This window comes from Plecotus auritus (genome assembly GCF_963455305.1).
Source record: "Plecotus auritus genome assembly, chromosome: 2".
In the NCBI taxonomy this organism is placed as follows: Eukaryota; Metazoa; Chordata; class Mammalia; order Chiroptera; family Vespertilionidae; genus Plecotus; species Plecotus auritus.
The window spans coordinates 54,199,263-54,223,008 of record NC_137771.1 but is presented as its reverse complement, the minus strand read 5'-3'; positions in this window follow the sequence as shown (position 1 = coordinate 54,223,008).

Here is a 23,746-nt window from a genome sequence, read left to right as displayed (position 1 = left end):
GGCATGTGTTAGAGTTTGAGTTTGACATGGCTGATATAGACAATAAACATACCAGCAAAAAAGAATTTCTGGCACTAATGGGTGCAGTAAAAAATAAAGTATGACATCAGGGAAAGTGAGATACTATTGTATTTTGGATGGTGGATAAAAATCTCTCTGAAGAGCTGACATCTCATTTAAAATTTAATGATGAGAAAGGCACTGCTATGTAAAGGATTGGAGGAAGAACCTTCCAAAATGACAAACAAGTATGTACAAAAACTTCCGAGATGGAAAAGTATGGCTTGAGAATAACATAGTGGGAAAGGTAAAGAAAGATGAGTTAGGAACTGCAAGCAGAGACTGGTTCATAATGAGTCATATAGGCCAGGGTTAGGAGGTTTAATTTTATTTCAAGTACATTTTGGGAAGTCATTTGAGGACTAGTTTAGCACTAGTAAACATAGTGGTAGTAATGATAGCTGTGGTACCAGTAGTAAGGCATTAGGAGCACTAGCATTCTTTATAAAATACCCTAAGTTTTATTTATGAAAAATAATCTATAACCACATTTCTTTAATGGTTAAATGACTCTGTGTATCATGGTATGACTACAGCAAAGGGCCTCAAGCAATGCCTAAGATAAAATGACTGTTGTGGAAATGATAATTTAAAATAAACTTAATAGTTCAGTATGCTAAAACTGAAAAACTCTTTAAATATGGAAAATTTGAAGCCAAACTATTTGTTACATTGTCATTTTATTGACCTGAAAAGTTAATTCTAATGAGCTCAATGGTAAGGGTAATATTAAAAAATATTTAGCCCGGACAGCATGGTTAAGTGTTTGAGCTTTAACCTATGAACTAAGATGTCATGGATCTATTCCTGAGCAGGGCACATGTCCCAGTTGTGGGCTACATCCCCAGTGGAGGGCAGGCAAGAGGAGGCTGATCAATGATTCTCTCTCATCATCGATGTTTCTATCTCTCTCTCCCTCTTTCTTCTTCTCTAAAATCTAAATATATTTAGCAGCCAGTTACTCAGAAAGAATACTATATGTAACTGGCACCATTGAATTGGACTTTTGCTACCTTTGTCTACACCACCCTTTCCTATCACTGTTCCCTGGATGTTTTATATGTCTGTCACATACTAGGCACTTAATAAATATTTGTTGGAAAAGGAAACAGGAAGAAGTACTGCTGATTAATTATAGGACATTCTATTAGTTGTATTCCTCTTATAGACTTCCCCCTGCAAAGTTTTCAAGGTCCATTGCATATGTCATTATACAGGAAGACATATGTGATGAAGCCTAGTAATTCATTTAGTATATAAGAAGCATCACATAATTATTCAATGAACCTTCAAGACGCATCATTGAAACTCAAAAATCACATAGTAGTTCTATGATGGGTTACTGCCAGCAGATAATAGCTGGCCTAAGAAAACTTGCAAGAGAGATTTAAATAGCATTCCTTTGGTTGGACCACACTTTTTCCTACAGTTTATTAGGCAGCAGGACTTATCTCAACTCCCTTTAAGCTAAAAAACACACAAGCACATAAACACACAAACAAAACAAACAGAAATAGAGAAGGTGCTCCATTTATTGATTTGTGCACTATAACAAAGGGCCTCAAGCAATACCTAAGATAAAATGGCTGTTGTGGAAGTGATTATTTAAAATAAACTTAATAGAATTTAAAAATAGCTAATAAATGTATTTCTCCTATTCTGCAGTAGAATCAGATATAGTTTTTAAAAAGGCTAATAAGCATTTTTTATTCTATTTTAATTTTTTCTAATATGAAACAACCAATTTCTACATAATCCTTTTCCATATGGCCCATTTGCTAAATTCAGTTATTAATTAACATAATTTTAAATCAGTATAATTTTTAAGGTAAAAATACTTATTGTCATTGAAGGAAGGGGAGGACAAAGTACCATATCCCATTAAGGTTATCATCAGTCAGGGAACATGGCTGTGTCCACAATTTTATATTATTGGGTTAAAGAGGGGGTTTTATAGGGAAAATTTATAAGTCATATTTCAGTATTAGAAGCCATAAGTCTACCAATCTTCTCTTCCTCCCTAGAGAGGGGAAATTGGAGTCAAGCAGTCTTAAATATAATAAAGACCTCCCTAGCATCTAGGATGAGTGCCTAGCATCTCCAGATTTTTGAGTGAATTCCTTACTGGTTGGGGCAAGGTAAGGGTGGAGAACCCCAGAACCAAAGGTTAAAAATCCCAAAGATTCTGTGATTCGTAATGTTTTTTAATGCTCATGATTTGTCAAACTTTATACTAAATGTTTTACTTATCTCATTCAGTCCTCACCATTTCTAGCTTGAACTTTCTGTAATGCTCTCTTAGATCTGAAGCATTAAGATTGCTATTTCTTGATGAAGCAATTATGATCATTTATATTTTCTAGATAACCATCCATGTTAGTAGAATTTTCATGTTAGCTAAGCAAAAAGTTATTTTATTCATTAATGTATTCCATGCTATTGAAAAAATATTAAAACAATAAGTAACTGCCCTCAGTTTTTTTACATTGTTTGGGGGGAAGGCAGCAATAAAAACAAAACAAAACAGTAAATATATAGCATGCTTTGCAATCTACACTAATAAAAGAGAAAGATGCAAATTGACTGTACCTTCATGACACCCACCAGCCAATCAGTGGTGAGTATGCAAATTAACCCAACAAAGATGGTGGGTTAATTTGCATACACTGGCGCCAAGTGGCCGGGGGCATTCTGCACCACCCCTGGCCACTCAGGGCCTCTGGGCAGTGTGGGAAGTCAGGGCTGGAGCAGAAAGAGGCGGCTCCGGGACCAGAGTGGAAAGAGGCTCTGGGGCCAGAGTTGAAAGGCTGTGCCGGCAACCAGGGAAAGGAAGGCCTATTGTTGCATGAATCTTCGTGCATCGAGCTTCTAGTATGTGTTATAAAGGAAAATAATGTTTAAAGAAAACAGAGAATGACACTCATAAGGGACTTATTTTATGTAAAGCAGCTGAAGAAGGCCTCTCTGGTCAAATATAATATGAACATTTACCAGAACAAAGAGAGAAAATTAATCTGGTTGGCATATAGGAGCAATGCAATCCAGATGGATCAAACACAATCCACAGGCTTTGAGGCTGAAGAGTGACTGACCTGTTTGAGGAACAGCCGGGAAGCCAACACATCTGGACTGAGTGAGGGAACAGCAGAGGGTGACTGAGGACTGTCAGGGGCTGGCAGTTAAGGCAGACGAAAGCCACGTCAAACTTGAAATTTTACTCTCTCTGTATGTTGTTTATAGTACTGACATCCTCACTAACTTTTATTATAGCCACTATTCATATCTTATTATATTTGTTTTTATTATTTTTTTCTTTTTAACTTGATTCGCTGAAAAGACAAACGGAACTAGGATTAATATCTTGGTTTTATTTTTATGATTGCAAATTTACCCCAACCCTTATATTTATTATTTTATCAATTTTCCTTTCCTTAGGTAAGTTAGGTTTTGGTTTTCTTTTTATTACTTTTTGGGAGTTGAAAGATGAGTTAATTAATTTTTGCTTTTTCCTTTTTACCTAAAAATAAACTACGACATTCTAAATATTTCTATTGTTTATAGATTTTTTAATTTTTTTTTACTATTTTATCAATAAAATACACCAGCAGTTCTCATACTTTTCTTGATTTTATAGGTACTTTTTGTTTAGCGTAAGTATTGACTCAATATATAGTCATGCAGTTTATTGTTATCTCATGTTATTTTCTGAATGTAAGTTAATGTTGCTTCACAGACTCAGTATCCATATTATTTTACCTTAAATTTTTAACAAAATATCCTGTTACTTGAAAAATGTCTACTTCAGAGGAAAATATTTACCTCTAATCTTCAATCCTTTTACCTTGTGCATCATCATTTTCCCACACAGGTTTCAAATTAATTTTAATTGTTTTCTATTTACTCATTTGAAAAGAGATCTCTATTTAGGATTATTGAGAAATAACAGAATATATTTTTTTAATGAATCCCAACACATAATTATTATAACTGTGTTATGATTCTACAATTGAAAAAAAATATTTCTTAAACTAGCCAGATCTTGATGATTATCCTAATCATCATTTTAATGTATAAACTAAGTCAATAGGACTTTTGTTTTTATTGCTAAGAATAAACAGTATTCAAGAGATCTGAGACTATAGTTGGTTTAGAATCTGGTGTCGGCAGGATATCTCTTTTGTGTGATAGTGGATGAATTCTAAGCCATAGTAGTAACAGAAACAATTTGCATATTTGGTGAAAATCACAATGGCTCTGTGATGTTTCACACTTTTTTCAGTGCCTATGATTTGTCAAAATCTATGGTAAATGTTTTACTTATCTCACTTAATCCTCATATGTACTTTGTGCAAACTTCTTATTTTTATTGTATAGATGTGCAAACTAAGGCACTCAGAGTTCCCTTAATTTGTCTCAGAACATACAATTAGTGGAAGAGCAATAACTCTAACACATTCTCTCTGATATCCAATTCCATTCTCTAATTCACCTAGTAAGAAAAAATGATCATACTAAAAAAGATCATATTTTTTTTTAAATTAACTTTCTTCCTGAATAAATGGAAATAAATTAGATGTGCTCTGAAGTCCTTTCCTTTTCTATGGGCTTAGAAAAGTCAACAATCAACACTAAATGGAAACTCTTATTTTGAAATAGATATTATCACAAAATAGAACTGAATTACTTAAGAATGTTTCTAAAAGAGAAAGGCACAGTAGTTAAGGTATTGATTGAGGAATTCAACAAAGAAACTTGAACTAACAATGGCTTAACAGAGATAGTATTTTATTTCTCTCTCAGGTTATCACCTGATAAAAAACAATCCAAGCTAAATATGGAGATTCATGGGGTCAGGATTACAATTTCTTCCATTTTATTACACCACTTTCTGCTATGTAGGGATTCTGCTCCAGCCCCAGCCTGCTGATCTGCATGGAAGCCACCAGGCAGCTTGACTAGAAAAGGGGAGAGCACCCAACTTTCCTTTAAGGCCAAAGTATGGAAATTGCACAAATTATATCGACATCACAGAAATAATTTAATCATAAGGCCTGTCCAGCAAAAGAAGGTTGAAAAATGTAATCTGTATCTGGTCATTCGGTTCCTTAGCAAGAATATTTTACAACACAACAAAGGAAGACTAGATATTGGGTGACAACAAAAGAAAATGTTTTTGTATTATTGTTGTTGTTGTTTTTCTGGACAGACAGATAATCCATGGTTGAGTCTACAACCAAAATTGTCCCAGTATCCTATTTGATTAGGTGGATGGAGCACACCTAGAGAAAACACTAAAGGCAAACCAATAAACAGACAAAAATCAGAGAGATGAATTTTTATTCAGAAATTTTTGTTTATTATCTTTATTATAGAAAAAAAAATGCTAATCTGTATGCCAAGAAAAGAAAAGACAAGAAAAGAAAAGAAAAGGAGAGAAAAGAAAAGAAAAGAAAAGAAAAGAAAAGAGTAGAAAGAAAAGTAGAAGAAAAAACAAAAACCAACCAAACAAACAAAAAACCCTGTAAGTACTTAGCTTCCATTCTGGAATTTTCTGTAGGTTAATACTGGATTTTTGTGGCTGGTTCTAAACTATGTCTTGGGTAACAAAATATACAGTCTTTTTTTTTCCCCACTATTTAATCAGCTTCTTTGCATATGAATGAAAAGTCTTTACTTAATATGCAGTACTGTGTTTTATAAACATGTTACTTCAGTGCTCCTGCAGTTTCTTGAAAGTACAAAAAACTATTGCAGGGATTTAGGAAAAGTTATTTTTCCTTACTAGTATATTCTTGTATTTTCACTTACAAGCAATCATTACCTTGAGAGGGTGGAAGTGGTGTGGGAAAATAGCTATGAGTGTGTTAATGTAATATTTAACAAGAAATGGTGCTTAACTGACAGGGCTGCATTATTCCCAGGTTTCATATTTGCATTTTGACATTTAAACAGTGAACCCTCCTGCACTGTTGGTGGGATTGCAGATTGATGCAGCCACTGTGGGAAGCAGTATAGAGTTACCTAAAAAAATAAAAAAATGGAACTGCCTATGACCCAGGAATTCTACTTCTGGGAATTTATCTGAAGAAACTCAAAACACTAATTCAAAAGAATATAAGTACACCCAAGTTCAATGCAGTGTTATTTATAACAGCCCAAGATTTGGAAGCAGCCCAAGTGTCCACCAGTAGATGAGTGAGTAAAATGGCTGTGGTAGTTCTGGATGGTTTGGCTCAGTGGATAGAGTGTCGGTCTGCGGACTGAAGGGCCCCGGATTCGATTCTGGTCATGAGCACATGCCTGGGTTGCCGGCTCGGTCCAACGTGAAGGAGGCAGCCAGTCAATGATTCCCTCTCATCATTGATGTTTCTGTCTCTCTCTCTCTGAAATCAATAAAAATATATTTTTTAAAAAAAAAGCTGTGGTACATGTACGTAATGGAATATTACTCAGCTGTAAAACAACAACGACAACAAAAGGAAATCTTACTTTTTGTGAAAGTATGGATGGATCAGGAAAATATTATGTTAAGTGAAATAAGCCAGTCAGAGAAAGACAAGTATCATATTATTTGATTTATATGTTGAATTTAATGAAAAAAATAAACTGACAGACAAAATAGAAACAAACTAGCAGATACAGAGAACAGACTCACAGCTGTCAGAGGGAAGGGATTTTGGGAGGCTGGATGAAAAAGGTGAAGGAATTAAGCAAAATAAAAAAATTAAAAAAACTCTTAGGCACAAATAATATTATGGAAATTACCAGAGAGAAAGAGGTTTAGGGGAAGTAAAAGAGGGTAAATGGAGGATAAAGGGTGATAGAAACTTGACTTGGATGATGAACACACAATACAATATACAGATGATGTATTATATAATTGTAGACCTAAAACATATATAATGTTATTAAGCAATGCTACACCTGAAACCTATATAATGTTATTAAGCAATAAATTCAATAAAATTTAAAAAAATAAATTATCTATAAATTAGCTTTCTTTCTAAGTGTCTGCATGTGTTTTCAAAGACATACAAACACACTCATATACTAATGTTACATATTAGTATTGGCTTTAGTCATAGAGCTCCATCTAGTGTTTACAGATATTGTAAATCGCAGGTAGATTTGTTTCCATATTTAATAATAAATAATTTAAAAAATAAATTTCTTTAATTATCTACATTTACTTTCCCATCTGATCCCATCATGGCAGAAAAGTGAAAAAATTTAAGAGTACCTCAGATGATGACAAACTCTTGATATTCTTTTGGTAATACAATAGAGTGGATTTATAAATGCTTAAGTAATTATAACCAATGTATGTAATTGATGCATAATTAAGGTCATATAACCATTGTTGATTCTCAGAAGAAAATAAAATTATTTCTGTTTAGTTGGATTTTATAAATATCTAGTTTTGTGTTATCTGTCACCTTCACTTTGTCTATGGAGAAACTCTCAGTTTCCACTGAAGTTAATTAAGATGACATTCAAAATGCTAAACACAAGATACCTACAGTGCTATTAAATATTCAATATAGTATCAAAACTAGGTCACACTGACATAATAAAAATTATTTTGATTAACCCTTTCTGTTTTGAAAAATCTTACTGTGCAGCAATAGGATTTTGGTAAATAAAAATGAGTTCCATTGAAATGAATCATAGTAAAAATTGTGTTCAGCTAAATTACTGCAGATTCTAAGGTATAGAATCTGGTCATTTGTCCCTTAATATCTAGAAAATATAGTTTTCTTTTTATGTCAATAGCCATATGTAATTCTATTCACTCATTCATTCATTCACTCATTCAACAATAATCATTGTCCTATTATATGCTAGATTTAGGTATATTGGGTAAAATTATTAATCATTTTCCCTTACCCATTATTCTGCCCTTCCTTTTTACATTATAATCTGCTCTACAAATAGGATTTTGTTTGGCACCTAACTACCATTCCTAGCCTATATTGCAACCTTGAACCATGTTTAAACTAATAGATGCAAGTGTAAGTTATTGTGTGTATATTGTGCACATCTTCCAGGTCATCTGTAACAGTAAAACTTGCCCCCAGCACTGCCTCTTTTTTCATTCTGTGGGAAGTAAAGAAGATAGAAGCCTCTGAAAGGTAAAGAATTTTGTTTACTTTATCTTATCTGGGCAAATCCTGAACTTCTTAACTCCAGAGATTAAAAAGCAACAATAGAAAATGGAGCTTCAGAAAAAAAAAAAAAAAAAAAAAAAGCAAACCCTAACTGAAAGAGTAAAGTTTTTTTTTACAGCTGTCCGTTTTATCTTAAATCTCCAAGGTCTTCCCCCTTCGCCAGTGATGGGAAAAAGACCCTTAAACCTGTCCCAGGAAGCAGCCCCGAGCTAAGAGCAGACAGAGCAAATAGTGCTCTGACAGATAAGAAAAGCAGGACATGAGATTACCGGAAGGGACTGTTGACTGAAAACTTAGGCCCTGTCATTAAACATGTTATTAATGAGCCCTGTTGGAATTTCCTGGCGACTTTGTCCTCTCTTCCCCCCTCACATGTGTAACCCCCCGATGTATGGTTTTTGCCTATATATACTTGTAAGACTTTCTGCTCGGGGTTCAACTCCTCGCTCCGTGTGAGTTACGAGTTGAGCCCCAGCGTGCTGGAATAAAGCCTCTTGCTGTTTGCATCAAGTGACACCTCCTGCGGATGATTGGGGTTGCCGTCGATCCGTGAGATAGAGTAAGGATCTCCCTCTGGGGGGTCTTACATTTTTGGGGGCTCGTCCGGGATCTGACGACCCCCCCTCATCCTCGGAGTCGACCTTGGAGGTAAGAAGGGGTACCCCGAGGTTGTCTGTCTTTGTCTTGTGTTTTGCTAGTAAGTCTGGTCCTGTGTGCGCGCTTTCAGTTTTTCAGCCGTTCGGCGACTCGTGAGAGTGGCCAAACAGTGGTTGGTAGACGTGCCTGGAGGGCCACAGGTTGCAGCCCTGGGGGACGCCCCAAGGGTGGAGGAGAGCCAGGGACGCCTGGTAGTCTCCTACTGTAAGGGCGCTAATCTGGTTCTACTGTTGGATCAGAGATTGTCAAAATCGCGCCCATCTGATTCTGTTGCGTGTTTGTGGTGGACAAGGTGGAGTAAGTGGGTCCTCGTGTCTGTAATATTTTTGTTATTTGTGTTTCTGACGACGTACAAACTGACGATGGGACAGACTGTGACAACCCCTCTTAGTCTGACCTTAGACCATTGGACTGAAGTTAAGGGAAGAGGTCGCGACCTATCAGTTGAGATCAAGAAAGGTCCATGGCGGACCTTCTGCTCCTCAGAATGGCCTGCTTTTAATATAGGATGGCCAACAGAAGGAACCTTTGACCTATCTGTTATTTTCGCTGTTAAGGAGATTGTTTTTCAGAAAGAACCTGGAGCCCATCCGGATCAGCAGCCCTACATCGTGGTCTGGCAGGACCTGGTGCAAAATCCACCCCCCTGGGTTCGACCTTAGGTTGTAAAACCCAAGCCCCGGCCGGCCACTCAAGTTCTAGCCGTCTAATCTCCCAGTTCTGGGGAGAAATCCAGTCACTCGGACCTCCCCCCCCAAGAAGATTTATCCAGAAATCCAGTCTGACCTCCTTCTCCTTGACTCACCTCCCCCGTATCCTCCTGCCCCGGCTCCCGTAGGGGGTCAGGAAGAGCCAGAAGCACCGCCGGCTCCTGCAGCTGCCCCCTCTGCTCCCCCTAACGAGTCTCTGCCGGGGCCTGCGCAGGGCACCAGGAGCCGCCGCGGAATGACTCCCGACACCACCGTCGCCCTCCCCCTGAGGGCTTACGGGCCCCTGCCGGCGGTGACAGATGGTGGACCGGCTCCTCTTCAGCCCCTCCAGTACTGGCCTTTTTCCTCCGCAGATCTGTATAATTGGAAGACTAATCATCCTCCCTTTTCAGAGGACCCCCAGCACTTAACCGGGCTGGTGGAGTCTTTGATGTTCTCTCATCAGCCCACCTGGGATGATTGCCAGCAGCTACTACAGACCCTTTTCACAACTGAGGAGAGGGAGAGGATTTTATTGGAGGCAAGGAAGAATGTACCAGGAGCAGATGGATGACCCACCCAGCTCCCCAACATCATCGAGATTGCCTTTCCCCTCTCCAGACCTGACTGGGATTTCAACACGGCAGAAGGTAGGGAGCGACTGACAGTCTATCGCCAGACTCTAGTGGCCGGCCTCCGTGGGGCAGCGAGACGCCCCACTAATTTGGCTAAGGTAAGAGAGGTTATCCAGGGGGCCATGGAACCCCCGTCAGTATTTCTTGAACGCTTAATGGAAGCTTTCAGGCGCTACACCCCGTTTGACCCTACCTCTGAGGGGCAAAGGGCTTCCGTGGCCATGGCTTTCATAGGGCAGTCAGCAATAGATATTAAAAGAAAGTTGCAGAGAATAGAAGGGTTACAAGACTATACCCTGCAGGATTTAGTTAAGGAGGCAGAGAAAGTATATCATAAGAGGGAAACTGAGGAGGAAAAAGAACAAAGAAAAGAAAAGGAAAGAAAGGAAAGAGAAAGCAAAAAGGATCGCAGGCAGGAGAAGAACCTGACACGGATTTTGGCCGCAGTAGTAGGTGAGAGAGGCCAGGAACAAACCCAGGGCAGGGCTAAAAAGTCAGGTAACCTGGGCAACCACACCCCATTAGACAAAGACCAGTGTGCCTACTGCAAAGAAAAAGGTCATTGGGCTAGAGAGTGCCCTAAGAAGAAGAAGAACGGGTCCTCCAAGAAAGTGTTAGCTCTGGAGGAAGAAGAAGACTAGCGGGGACGGGGCTCGGAACCCCTCCCCGAGCCTAAGGTAACACTAAAGGTGGAGGGAAAGCCAGTTGAGTTCCTAGTAGACACTAGGGCTCAACACTCGGTCCTACTCGAACCGTCTGGATCCATCTCCCACAAGAAATCGTGGGTCATAGGAGCCACAGGGCACCAACAGTACTCATGGACTACCCGAAGAACGGTAGACTTAGGAACGGGACGGGTAACCCACTCGTTTCTAGTCATCCCCGAGTGCCCTGCACCCCTACTTGGGAGAGATCTCCTAACCAAAATGGGAGCCCAGATTACCTTCACCCCTGATGGCCCGGAGGTGACCCAAAGCAAGAGAATGACTACCACCCTGACCATACGCCTAGATGATGAACACAGACTTTTTGAGGAACAGGGAGCAGAGAAAAGTCACATAGATGACTGGTTGAACAGGTATCCGGGAGCGTGGGCTGAGACAGCTGGCACAGGACTAGCTGCAGAAAGGCCGCCCGTAGTCATAGAGCTGAAGGCCACTTCAACTCCTGTGGCTGTACGCCAATACCCCATGACTAAGGAGGCCCGGGAAGGAATTAGGCCCCATATCCAGTGCCTCCTTCAGCAGGGCATCCTAGTGAAGTGTCAGTCGCCATGGAACACTCCCCTGTTACCTGTTAAGAAGCCTGGCACAGGAGACTATCGCCCAGTACAGGACTTAAGGGAAGTGAACAAGCAGGTACAGCATATCCACCCCACTGTACCTAACCCTTACAGCTTGTTGAGCTCTCTCCACCTGGATCATATTTGGTATACTGTCTTGGATTTAAAGGACACTTTCTTCTGCCTACGACTACACCCTTCCAGCCAGAACATCTTTGCATTCGAGTGGAGGGACCCTGACTCTGGGACTACAGGACAACTGACTTGGACCCGGCTACCCCAGGGGTTCAAGAATTCTCCGACCCTCTTCGATGAAGCTCTCCACCAAGATTTAGCCCACTTCCGTGCCAGCCATCCCCAGGTAACACTTCTGCAGTATGTAGATGACTTACTACTGGCCGGGGCCACAGAGGAAGAGTGCCAACGAGGCACGGGACTACTGCTAGAAGAACTCGCCCGCTTAGGATATCGGGCCTCCGCCAAGAAGGCCCAGATCTGCCAAAAGGAGGTAACGTACCTGGGGTATGCCCTCAAAGGGGGGCAGAGATGGCTAACGGAGGCCAGAAAACAAACTGTGACTCAGATACCCGTTCCTCGCTCACCCCGCCAGGTGCGAGAATTTTTAGGGACTGCGGGGTTTTGCCGCTTGTGGATCCCCGGGTTCGCTACCCTGGCAGCTCCCCTCTATCCTCTGACTAGAGAGGGTGCCTCGTTTGAGTGGGGTAACGGCCAACAGCAAGCCTTTGATGACATCAAGAAGGCATTATTGTCAGCCCCGGCCCTGGCATTGCCGGACGTAGCAAAGCCCTTCGTCCTATTTGTGGACGAGAGAAGGGGAGTAGCCCGAGGGGTGCTGACCCAGCCCCTAGGGCCATGGAAGAGGCCGGTAGCCTACCTCTCCAAGAAGCTAGATCCCGTTGCTAGTGGTTGGCCTGCCTATCTGAGGTCCGTGGCGGCAGTGGCAGTATTAGTGAAAGATGCTGACAAATTAACTATGGGACAGAAGCTAACGGTCATTGCCCCCCACTCCTTGGAGAGTATCATCAGACAGCCCCCTGATCGGTGGCTGTCCAACGCCCGCATGACACACTACCAGAGTCTCCTACTGAATGAAGACAGGATCCAGTTCGGGCCGCCTGCCATCCTCAACCCAGCTACCCTACTACCTGACACGTCCACCCAGAGAGTGTGCTGCTTACCTGTCAAGAGATACTGGCAGAAGAAACGGGGACCCGAAGGGACCTCCGAGACCAGCCCTTGCCAGACGCTCAGCTGACCTGGTTCACTGATGGAAGCAGCTACATAATAGAAGGTAAAAGGGTGTCCGGGGCGGCGGTAGTGGATGATGAGCAAATTATCTGGGCAAGCAGCCTACCCGAAGGGACGTCGGCTCAGAAGGCCGAGTTACTAGCTCTGACTCAGGCTCTGCGATTGGCAGAAGGGAAGAAGATTAACATCTACACTGATAGCAGGTATGCCTTTGCTACTGCCCATGTCCACGGGGCCATCTACCGGAGGCAGGGGCTACTAACCTCGGCAGGGAATGAAATCAAAAATAAGGAAGAAATTTTAAGCCTGTTAGAGGCCGTTCACCTTCCTAAAAAAGTGGCCATTATTCACTGTCCTGGACATCAGAAAAGAGGGTCCAGGGTTGCCGGAGGGAACCAAAGGGCTGACAGAGAAGCCAAGCGAGCGGCTCAGGGACTCAACATCCTATCTTTGTCTGGGGAAAAACCGGGGTCTCACCCTGAGGATGCGGTATATCCCTCTATCAGGAACTTTGAATATTCAGAATCAGACCTTGAGAGAATGGACAGATTAGGATTTCGCCTGGAGACTCCAGAGGGGATCCGGGAAACTACAGAAGGAAAAAGAATCCTCCCTGAAAAGCAGGCTATCATTTTTCTTAGACACCTTCATAAGCTAACTCATCTGGGCCCAAAACATTTAAAAACTATAGTCCAGTCTTCACCGTATTATATCATGAAACTAGGGGAGCTCGCAGATACAACTGTAAAGGAATGCAAGCCTTGCCAGATGGTGAACGCCCAGCCCAGCAAGCTATCTCAGGGCAAGCGGCTCCGAGGAGACCGCCCTGGGAGTTACTGGGAGGTAGACTTCACTGAGGTAAAGCCAGCCAGGTATGGATACAGATACTTATTGGTATTCATAGATACATTTTCAGGATGGGTTGAAGCCTTCCCTACCAAGAGGGAGACTGCTCAGGTGGTGGCCAAGAAAATACTAGAAGACATCTTCCCGAGATTCGGGGTGCCCAAGGTAATCGGGTCAGACAACGGCCCTGCGTTTGTTGCCCAGGTAAGTCAGGGACTGGCCAAAATCCTGGGGCTTGATTGGAAATTACATTGTGCTTATAGGCCCCAAAGCTCAGGACAGGTAGAAAGAATGAATAGAACTTTAAAAGAGGTCATGACTAAATTATCCTTAGAGACTGGCATAACAGACTGGACAGTCCTCCTTCCCTTTGCTTTGTTTCGGGTACGCAATACCCCTGGCTCCCTCAAGCTAACTCCTTTTGAAATTCTTTATGGGACTCACCCCCCTCTCCTTACCACACAGCACCTTCCTTCCCCAGAATCTTACTCCTCTCAATCTCTGTACACCAGATTAAAAGCCCTTGAGACTGTGCAAAGGGAAGTGTGGAGTCAGTTGGCTGAGGCCTACAAGCCAGGAGAACTGCAAGTACCTCATCAGTTCCAGGTCGGAGACTCGGTGTACATTCGGCGCCACTGTGCGGCCAACTTGGAACCGAGGTGGAAAGGACCATACATAGTGCTGCTCACAACACCGACTGCAGTGAAGGTCGATGGCATTGCGGCCTGGATCCACACTTCACATGTCAAGCCCGCGCCACCACCAGACCCAGCGTGGAAAGTGGAGAAAATGGACAATCCCCTCAAGCTCCACATTCACCGTGTTCCTGCTCCTGTTGACGCACCTCCCGCCGATAAGTAGTTCTAACCCTCATGCCCCCCAACGACTAACATGGCAGGTCCTCTCCCAGACTGGAGATATAATATGGAGCACCACCTAGGAGAACCCCCTTTGGACCTGGTGGCCGTCCCTAGCCCCAGACATTTGCGCCTTAATAGCTGGGTTAGACAATTGGGATATCCCCAGCATAACCTATGAAGAGGTTCCATCAGACTCTGATCACTATTTGGCAAAGCGCTCACTCACCCAAGGCTCCACATCCCGAGGCCAGCATATTGCAGACGCCCCTGGCTGTGGTAATTCGCCTGCCCAACGCAGGATGCGGCTAACACAGTTTTACATCTGTCCCCGGGATGGGAGATCAAGGAGCGAGGCCAAGAGATGCGGGGGGGGGGGGGGGGGGGTAGAAAATTTCTACTGTAAGCAATGGGCATGTGAGACTACTGGAGAGGCCTACTGGCATCCCACCTCCTCCTGGGACTTGATAACCGTAAAAAGGAGCAGTACTGGGGCGGGGTCAAACCCCCTAAATATTTCCTTCACGGAGAAAGGGAAACAAGCTCAAGTTTGGATAAAAGGGAGAACATGGGGATTCCGTTTCTATATGTCAGGGTGGGACAAGGGTTTTACCTTCTCTATCAAGCTTAAGGTTGAAACCCCGACCGCCGTCCAGGTAGGGCCTAACCTAGTACTATCTGAACGACGATCACCAACCGCCCATATCAGACCGCCCGTTCCCCGAGTCACAACAAATAGGCCCGATAATACAGCTCGGCTCAACCCAGTTACTGGCCTCCCCAGTCCCCGGACTGCGGGCTGCAGCCGCCGCCCACTGGGGCCTCCTGCTGCCTCGGTCCCCAGCCTAGTAAATACACCTGAGATACCGAGCACAGGGCAGAGACTCCTTAATCTGATACAGGGAGCTTTCAGCGCTCTCAATGCTTCCAACCCTAACCTGACTGAGTCTTGCTGGTTATGTCTAGTGTCAAGCCCTCCCTATTACGAGGGGATTGTTTTCTCAGGGACCTTTAACAGTACCACCTCCCATAACTCCTGTAGCTGGGGGTCGAACAGTAAACTTACCCTTACAGAAGTCTCTGGGCATGGCACTTGCTTAGGTACAGTTCCTACAAACCGTAAGCATCTGTGCAATCGGACCATAGGAAGCCCCCAAACAACTACCAACTACTATCTGGTCCCCCCCGTAGGCGGATGGTGGGCCTGCAGTACAGGGCTGACCCCATGTGTTTCCTCATCGGTGTTCAACACCGCCAAAGACTACTGTGTCCTCGTACAGCTGGTGCCCAGAGTTATCTACCATGAGGCAGGCTCTTTCGAGGCTGAGTTCGACCTACGACCCCGTAGACAGAAGAGGGAACCGGTCTCGCTCACTTTAGCCGTCCTGCTAGGTCTGGGGGTAGCGGCCGGAGTAGGAACAGGGACGGCCGCGCTCGTTCAGACTCCTCAGTATATCGAGGGGTTAAGGGCAGCTGTAAATGAAGATCTAAGAGCAGTAGAGCAATCAATCACAAAATTGGAAGAGTCGCTGACCTCTTTATCCGAGGTGGTACTACAAAATAGGCGGGGCTTAGATCTCCTATTCCTCAAGGATGGTGGATTATGTGCTGCACTAAAAGAAGAATGTTGTTTTTACATAGATCACTCCGGTGTAATAAAGGATTCCATGTCCAAACTTAGAGAAAGATTAGAAACAAGACAATGAGATTGGGAGGCATATCAAGGGTGGTTTGAAAGTTGGTACAGCCGGTCCCCTTGGTTCACCACCCTCATATCCTCCCTGATGGGTCCCCTTATTATACTACTTTTAATTCTCACTTTTGGACCCTGCATCTTAAATCGCCTAGTCACCTTCATCAGGGAGAGAATAAGTGCTGTACAGGTACTAATGCTCAGGCAGCACTACCAGTCACTCCAACAGGGAGACAGCCTTGGGGAATAGTATGTAAAGACAGAAGTTCTATGATTAGAACTTACCAAAAAGCAAATGGGGGAATGAAAGGTAAAGAATTTTGTTTACTTTATCTTATCTGGGCAAATCCTGAACTTCTTAACTCCAGAGATTAAAAAGCAACAGTAGAAAATGGAGCTTCAGGAAAAAAAGCAAACCCTAACTGAAAGAGTAAAGTTTTTTTACAGCTGTGCGTTTTATCTTAAATCTCCAAGGTCTTCCCCCTTCGCCAGTGATGGGAACGAGACCCTTAAACCTGTCCCAGGAAACAGCACCAAGCTAAGAGCAGACAGAGCAAATAGTGCTCTGACAGATAAGAAAAGCAGGACATGAGATTACCGGAAGGGACTGTTGACTGAAAACTTAGGCCCTGTCATTAAACATGTTATTAATGAGCCCTGTTGGAATTTCCTGGCGACTTTGTCCTCTCTTCCCCCCTCACATGTGTAACCCCCCGATGTATGGTTTTTGCCTATATATACTTGTAAGACTTTCTGCTCGGGGTTCAACTCCTCGCTCCGTGTGAGTTACGAGTTGAGCCCCAGCGTGCTGGAATAAAGCCTCTTGCTGTTTGCATCAAGTGACACCTCCTGCGGATGATTGGGGTTGCCGTCGATCCGTGAGATAGAGTAAGGGTCTCCCTCTGGGGGGTCTTACACCTCCTTCAGCTCTGTAGACGAGAATCACATACAAGGAGAAGGGAACATAAAACAATGAAAAATCCTGGCTCCCTAATAACTTCATAGAGCATAGATTCTCAACCCTTTTCATCTCATGACACACATAAACTAATTATTAAAATTCTGCAGCACACCAATAAATATATTTTTGCTGACCTGACAAAAAAATAGGTTTGATTCGATTCACACCAGATAGCTATTGTGTTTGGCATTGTCATTTTTTTGAATTTGACAATCTAAGGGAAAAGAGATCAGTGCCCCTGACTAAAGAGTCAGATATTGCATGTTTTAAAAATTCTAGTGCACACCAGTGTGCTACTGCACACCAGTTGAAAATCGCTGTCATAGAGAATGACCATCTGGACTATATTGTTTAAGAGAGGAAAACCCCAGTATTACTCATGCTATTGTAACATTGGATTGCATGTCTTCTTAGAATGGATTTCTTTGTACAATAACTTAAAAAAAGGTAAATAAAACATAGTTTCTGACAGAAAGAACTCTTTGTTCTAACGAATGAGCCAGAAAAATGGGCAACTATATATAATACTGAATCCTCATAATGATGGATGTCTGTACAAGTGATGTAGTCACCCAGAAAAGTCTGTCTTTAAGAATTAGAGAAGGCTGTAAATGGGTAGTGATATTTAAGCTTGATTTTGAAATAGTAGTTTATGATCAGATCATCACATTAAGAAATAGGCAAAATATGGGTAGGATGAACTCTACAGACCAAAGGAATAACATTAACAATGCATGGGGAAGATGATTTAGTATAAATGAAGCATTTGGGAGATAGAAAGTTACAGATGAGTCAGAAAGGAGTAAGTGGCTGGTATGATCCTGGGAAAAAAATTTGGTAGGTTTTTTCTAGCCTATAAAAATAGTTTTAAATTCATTAAAAGAAATTAATATTTTATGCCACAGACAATGGAGTTTCAACAAAGAGTGATGTAAACTTGCATCATTCAGGGTTCATATGTTCTACATGGTATCAATGACAGTCAAGGAGAGTATGTTTAGGTTTCCTATTATATATGATATTCCTATATAATGAGAAATCTTCTCTGGTTTAGAAGATACTTTCTTCATTCAAATTAAAATATAAGCAGCCACTCAACTAGGAAGGGGCAACTCAAAGAGATAAAAGGCATCCTGCTCTCATAGATATAATTAATCTACCATTTACATTACAAATAGTAGGAAATGTGGACCATAATTGTAGAACTCTTGAGCTATTATTTCTTCTGCATTGGTCCACAGCAGTTGGTACAGCTGAAATTCTGGAATAATCAAATATAGTATTGCCTTTCACAATTTCAGGGTCATCAGCAATTGATAGTTTGAATATATTTACATATGTTTCACTTCCTTTGTATAAACAGCAGTAGAAAAACAGATAGAAGCAAACTTACTAAAACAATACTGAAAAATAGTTTCAGCCACACAAGAGAAAAATGATGGCAGGATGAAAAAAATGCCATAATTTTATATCCTTTTCCACTGAACTTCATTAATGTTCAAAGAGGAAAGTTTCTACTACTCTCTCTTGTCTTCATATTTTTTACATTTAATGTCAACCAAGAGAATTTTGGACCCTAGAGTTTGATGGGTTATTTAGGTTCCCTCAAATTGGAAACCTGAGTCTCCAGCCAGAGGGACTTTAATAATACATGGAATTAATAATTGTCAGTCAGTGAGAAACTATGAAATAAATCAGAGAATAGTCCAATGACTTAAGTTTGTCAAATCAATGAGTTCTCACAGTTGGAAATTTAATTGACTATTAGGTCAACTTTTTCAAAACTGTCACATTATCAAAGATAATATCAGGCACAGTAAAGCTGTACATGAAGGCCAGACTGCAATCTAAGACACAGTAATTGGCAAACAGTGCAGATCAGCTGTCTATGCATTCTTGATATGTTTCTGCTTCTTTGTGGTATAATTTCACAATCTCTGAAAGGTCTTCTAGTCCTATAGGTCACAGAGTTTTGAAAGTGTATTTCTATCTCCTCAGACAAAGCTTCTTAAAAGATAGAAAGACATTTGGAGATATATATGAATATTTAGGCTAAGATTTAACATTCTAAAAGCACTAAAAATATTTTGTTTTCATTTAGAGACAGTTTAAAGTTACAGATGCAAGATTAATCTAAGCAGAGAAAATAAAAATGGTCCAACATTTGTTCCTCATTCCCTGGAGTATTAGTAGAATTAGTCTCACATTGCTAGAAATAATAGATATGAATAAAATTTCTTAATAAACAAGAATAAAGTCAATTGGCAATCCTGAATGAGATCCACATTGAAAATAATTTTATTTCAAGAGCAGGATCCATACTTTTGGCTCAATCTAAACATCCTTTTATCTGTCTACCACTTTCCAATTTTATACTAAAACATATTTATTCAACATTTGTGAAAATAAAACATGTATACTGTTTTGTGAGGCGTAAGTATAATATTTATGAAATATCAGAATAATAACATTGCTAAGATATACTTTTCACATGGAATCAAGTCACCAATTTGAATATATAGTCCTTCCTATAACAGGTAATCATCATTTCTTTCTAATTGTTTTTTTTTGTACCCAACCCCCATATACCATTAAAAAGTTTTAATGTCCACTCATAGAGAAAAGTAAGTTTACACAGTCAGCTATGAAGATGGTGGATTTCCATTTAAAGTCATAGGGGGAATTGGTCCATTCCATTGCAGAACTATGAAATTTTTCATGGGTAAACTAATTTGTCCATGGTTGTTTCAGTTTAATCAGTCTGTTGAAGATAAAGATAACCAGGGCTATGTCCTTAACTACCTAAATAGAAATAGAATGGGTAAAAATTATATGTATTTTTTAAGAAGAAATCAAAGAAGATATTAAAATTTTTAACATAAATCACAACTCTAATTGACGGCTAAATAAGACATATGGGGATCTTATGTCTCCGCACAAAAGGACCCTGGGATTGGAATATAATATAATATAGGACTATGCAGTGTGAAAGTTAGCAGCAGTTACATCCAAAAACTAGATTCTATGTGGGCCCTGACAATCATCTATTGATAATGAAAGTAACCTTTGCATGAGATTTTACTCTGTGCTAAGCATTTCCCTCACTTATTCAAATATCACAATAAACCTCCAAGTACTATAATTACCTCCATTTTGTGGATGAGGAAATCGATTTCTAGCACTTCTAATTTATTTGAATAAGCTTTCCTGATATATTAGTTTTCTACTGATGTATGTAGCAAACTACCACAAACTTAATGGTTTAGAACAACACCCATTTATTAATTCAAACTTATGTAGGCCAGAAGTCTGGCGTGTTATGAATGGATTCTTTCTTTTTGGTCTCAATATATTGGCTGACCTGAGAACTTATGTGAAGACCCAGGTGGAGAATCCACTTTCAAGCTCATGGAAATTAGTGGCAAAATTCAGCTCTTATCATTGTAGAACCAAGGTTCTTGTTTCTCTGCTAGCCTTGAGCTGCGGCTTCTCTCAGCTTTTAACACTGCTTGATTTATTGGCATGTGACCTCCTGCATTTTCAAAGCTAACAATGACATGTTGAATCCCTGTCATGCTTCCAAACTCTTTAGCATCCTTTTGGCCACCAGCCAGAGAAAACTTTTTGCTTTAAAAGGGCTCACCGATGGTGTCAGGCCTACAAAAATAATTAATATATATATATATTTTACAGAGAGGAAGGGAGAGGGAGAGAGAGTTAGAAACATTGATGAGAGAGAAACATCAATCAGCTGCCTCCTGCACACCCCCTACTGGGGATGTGCCCACAACCAAGGTACATGCCCTTGACCAGAATCGAACCTGGGACCCTTGAGTCCACAGGCTGATGGTCTATCCACTGAGCCAAACCAGTTAGGGCCAAAAATAATTTTTATATTTTAAGGTAAACTGAATTGAGATTTTAATTACCTCTTAAAAAATCTATTACAGTAGTGCGTAAATTAGTGCTTGGTTAAATAACAAGGAGATAGGAATTTAGCAGGTGCCATCTTTAGAAATCTGCTTACCACACTTGGCTTGTGGGAAGTAGAGCCAGAATTAAAATTGTAGTCTATGAGTTAAAAAAAACAAAACAAAACAAAACATACATTTGTTAATTTATATAAAATTAGTTAATCTGTAACTAGTTTTTAAGTGTCTTGTACACACATTACTCTCACACCATTTAGAAGCCATTGCGGCAATCAAAAAGACCAAGCTCAAGGGGAGTTGTTTTGAGATCAGAGAATATACTCAAAAGGCCATAAACCCAGGAAAGAATGCCAGAGATCTGATTAGTGGTGGCAGAGGGAAAAAGGCAAGACCTAATATACCATTGCCTACTGTTCCAATATAGGGAAACCCTTGTAATCTCTCTCTTTCCACCTCTCTCTCTCTCTCTGATTGCTTTCTTATCATTTGAAGTATAAAAGAGACATATTTTAGAATAAAAACTTATTTATAAAAGAAAATGTTCACCCTTGTATCCTTTGTACCTGGAATAGGTTCTAGCACATATTAAATGCTAGCAGAGAACTTGCACATAGTAGAGTACTAGAAAGGCTGAATTGCATTGTTTTGTTGAATTAAATAAAAATATAAAACAGTATCATTGCAAAAATAAAGAACTTGGAAACAATTTCTAAATTAAACAAATATCATAATCACCTCTCTTTATACAAAAATGGTGTTAACTGTAGTACCTAACACGTGGGAGCAGTGTAAGTGGATATGAATATATGTTTAATTCATATAAGTAGATATAAATAAATGTTTAATTCCTCCCATAAATGTTTACAGATTCAGTTATCTTTAATCAAAGTACAGGAACTTGTGTTTCTCCAATTGGGAGAAGTGCTGTTGGGTAATGGCATTTCCCCCCTGAACCTATATCAATTAGAATCCCAGGAAAAAGACAGGAAACATATAGCAGATTCTTAGAAAGTCTCTGTGTGGAATAATATTGTTAAATTATAATTCCTAAAATGTGTGTATTTAAAAAGTGTTCATTTAAAGATTTTTTTAAATGGCCTTTCAATATTCCTACCCTCATGTATAGAAGAATAAGGCTTACTTGCCTAGGCTCTCTCTGGGGGACTAGCTGGCTGACAAAATCATCTGATAGCTGCAAGTAGTAAAAAAATATTATTAATTCCAATTATCAAACAAATGCCCTTGATGTTAGATACCTAATTTTTTTTTTTTTTTTTTTTTTTTTTTTTTTTTTTTTTTTTTAGCGTAGACTTGTTGAGCAATGGAGATCAAGGAAGCAACAGGAATTCGGGGATCACTTTAGTTGAATTTAATTCTGGTGATCTTGTTTCACATTTCATTGATTAGACTTGAGTCTAATCAAATTATGTTGTCATAGACATGTGCCTATAAAGTCTGCCTTTCCCCATCATAGGCCATACATAACCTATGTTGGCTCTGCCAGTAACTAAAAACATGCAGGCAGAAACACAAATGGATTGTGGGATAGGGTGGCCATAGGGTGAATGATTAATCCCACACTAGTTATCTATGTTAAAATCTGTGTGACCCATTGTTTTCTGTACAAAAATAATTAAACACAATATTTATTCCCAGCAAATTTCATGTAGGGTTTGGGCAAGTGCTTGAATCTTTTTCTTCCTATCTCTCTGAACAATTTGACTTATGATGAATCTCTCATTTTGATCATCCTTCACTCTGAAACGAAAACTGCCAATCAAAATTTCACATTTGGGGTGCCAAATCAGAAGATTTTCATATGTTCAAATGGCAATAAGGTTTGGCCTGCCAAAATTGTACTCACTTGTGACCTAAATATCTGAAAAAGAAAAAGCCAGTGCCATTAAAAATTGTGTCATCTCCTCTCCATGATTCAGTAATGAAAGCCTGCCGGTCAGCAGTCTGTCAGCTGCATTCTGTTTAATCATCGGAAATTGTGTGCACTATATCTGTGAAGCCTAAATGGAAAAAGTTGCCACTGCAATTGCATCTTTCTCCTTCCAATAAATCAATGTAGACGAAGTAAGGAGAAAGAAGGCCACCTGACAGCTTTCCATCAAAATGCCAATCATAAATTAGCACTCACAGAGAACATATCTCACAGAACTGTCTTTTAAGGGCCTCTGAGTTAAATAATAAAAGAAGATACGTTAGTTTAAAAAAAGAATTGCAGTTCCCAATATCTCAGACCCAAGTTTCATGAAGGCAAAGAGAACCACACAGTGAGAAAGTTTACCCTATATTTAGGGGTAAAGCTGTCTACTTTTTCACGATTTTTGACACCCGGGATAGTTAAGAGGTTGATAGGTTTTATAACTGCACCTGAAGAGACCCTGCTCTCTTTCACTGAAAGAATTTCTCAAGACTCTCCACAAAATCTAAGGCAAGTTCATTGTTTTCTCATTTTTTGAAAGAAAGTGCCATTGTGTAAAATATGATTTTCAACTTGATGGTAACATGCCCCAGTGACTTAAGTGATAGTGGATACTTGTATAAGTCCACTTCATAAACCCAGGAAAAGAATGCTGCTTTTGACAGCAAAAAATAATAAGTTTTCTTCCTAAATAATTAGGTTAGAAATATACTTATTCAAAACATGCTGCATTCTATGTTTCTTAGATTTAGAATATGGTGTTT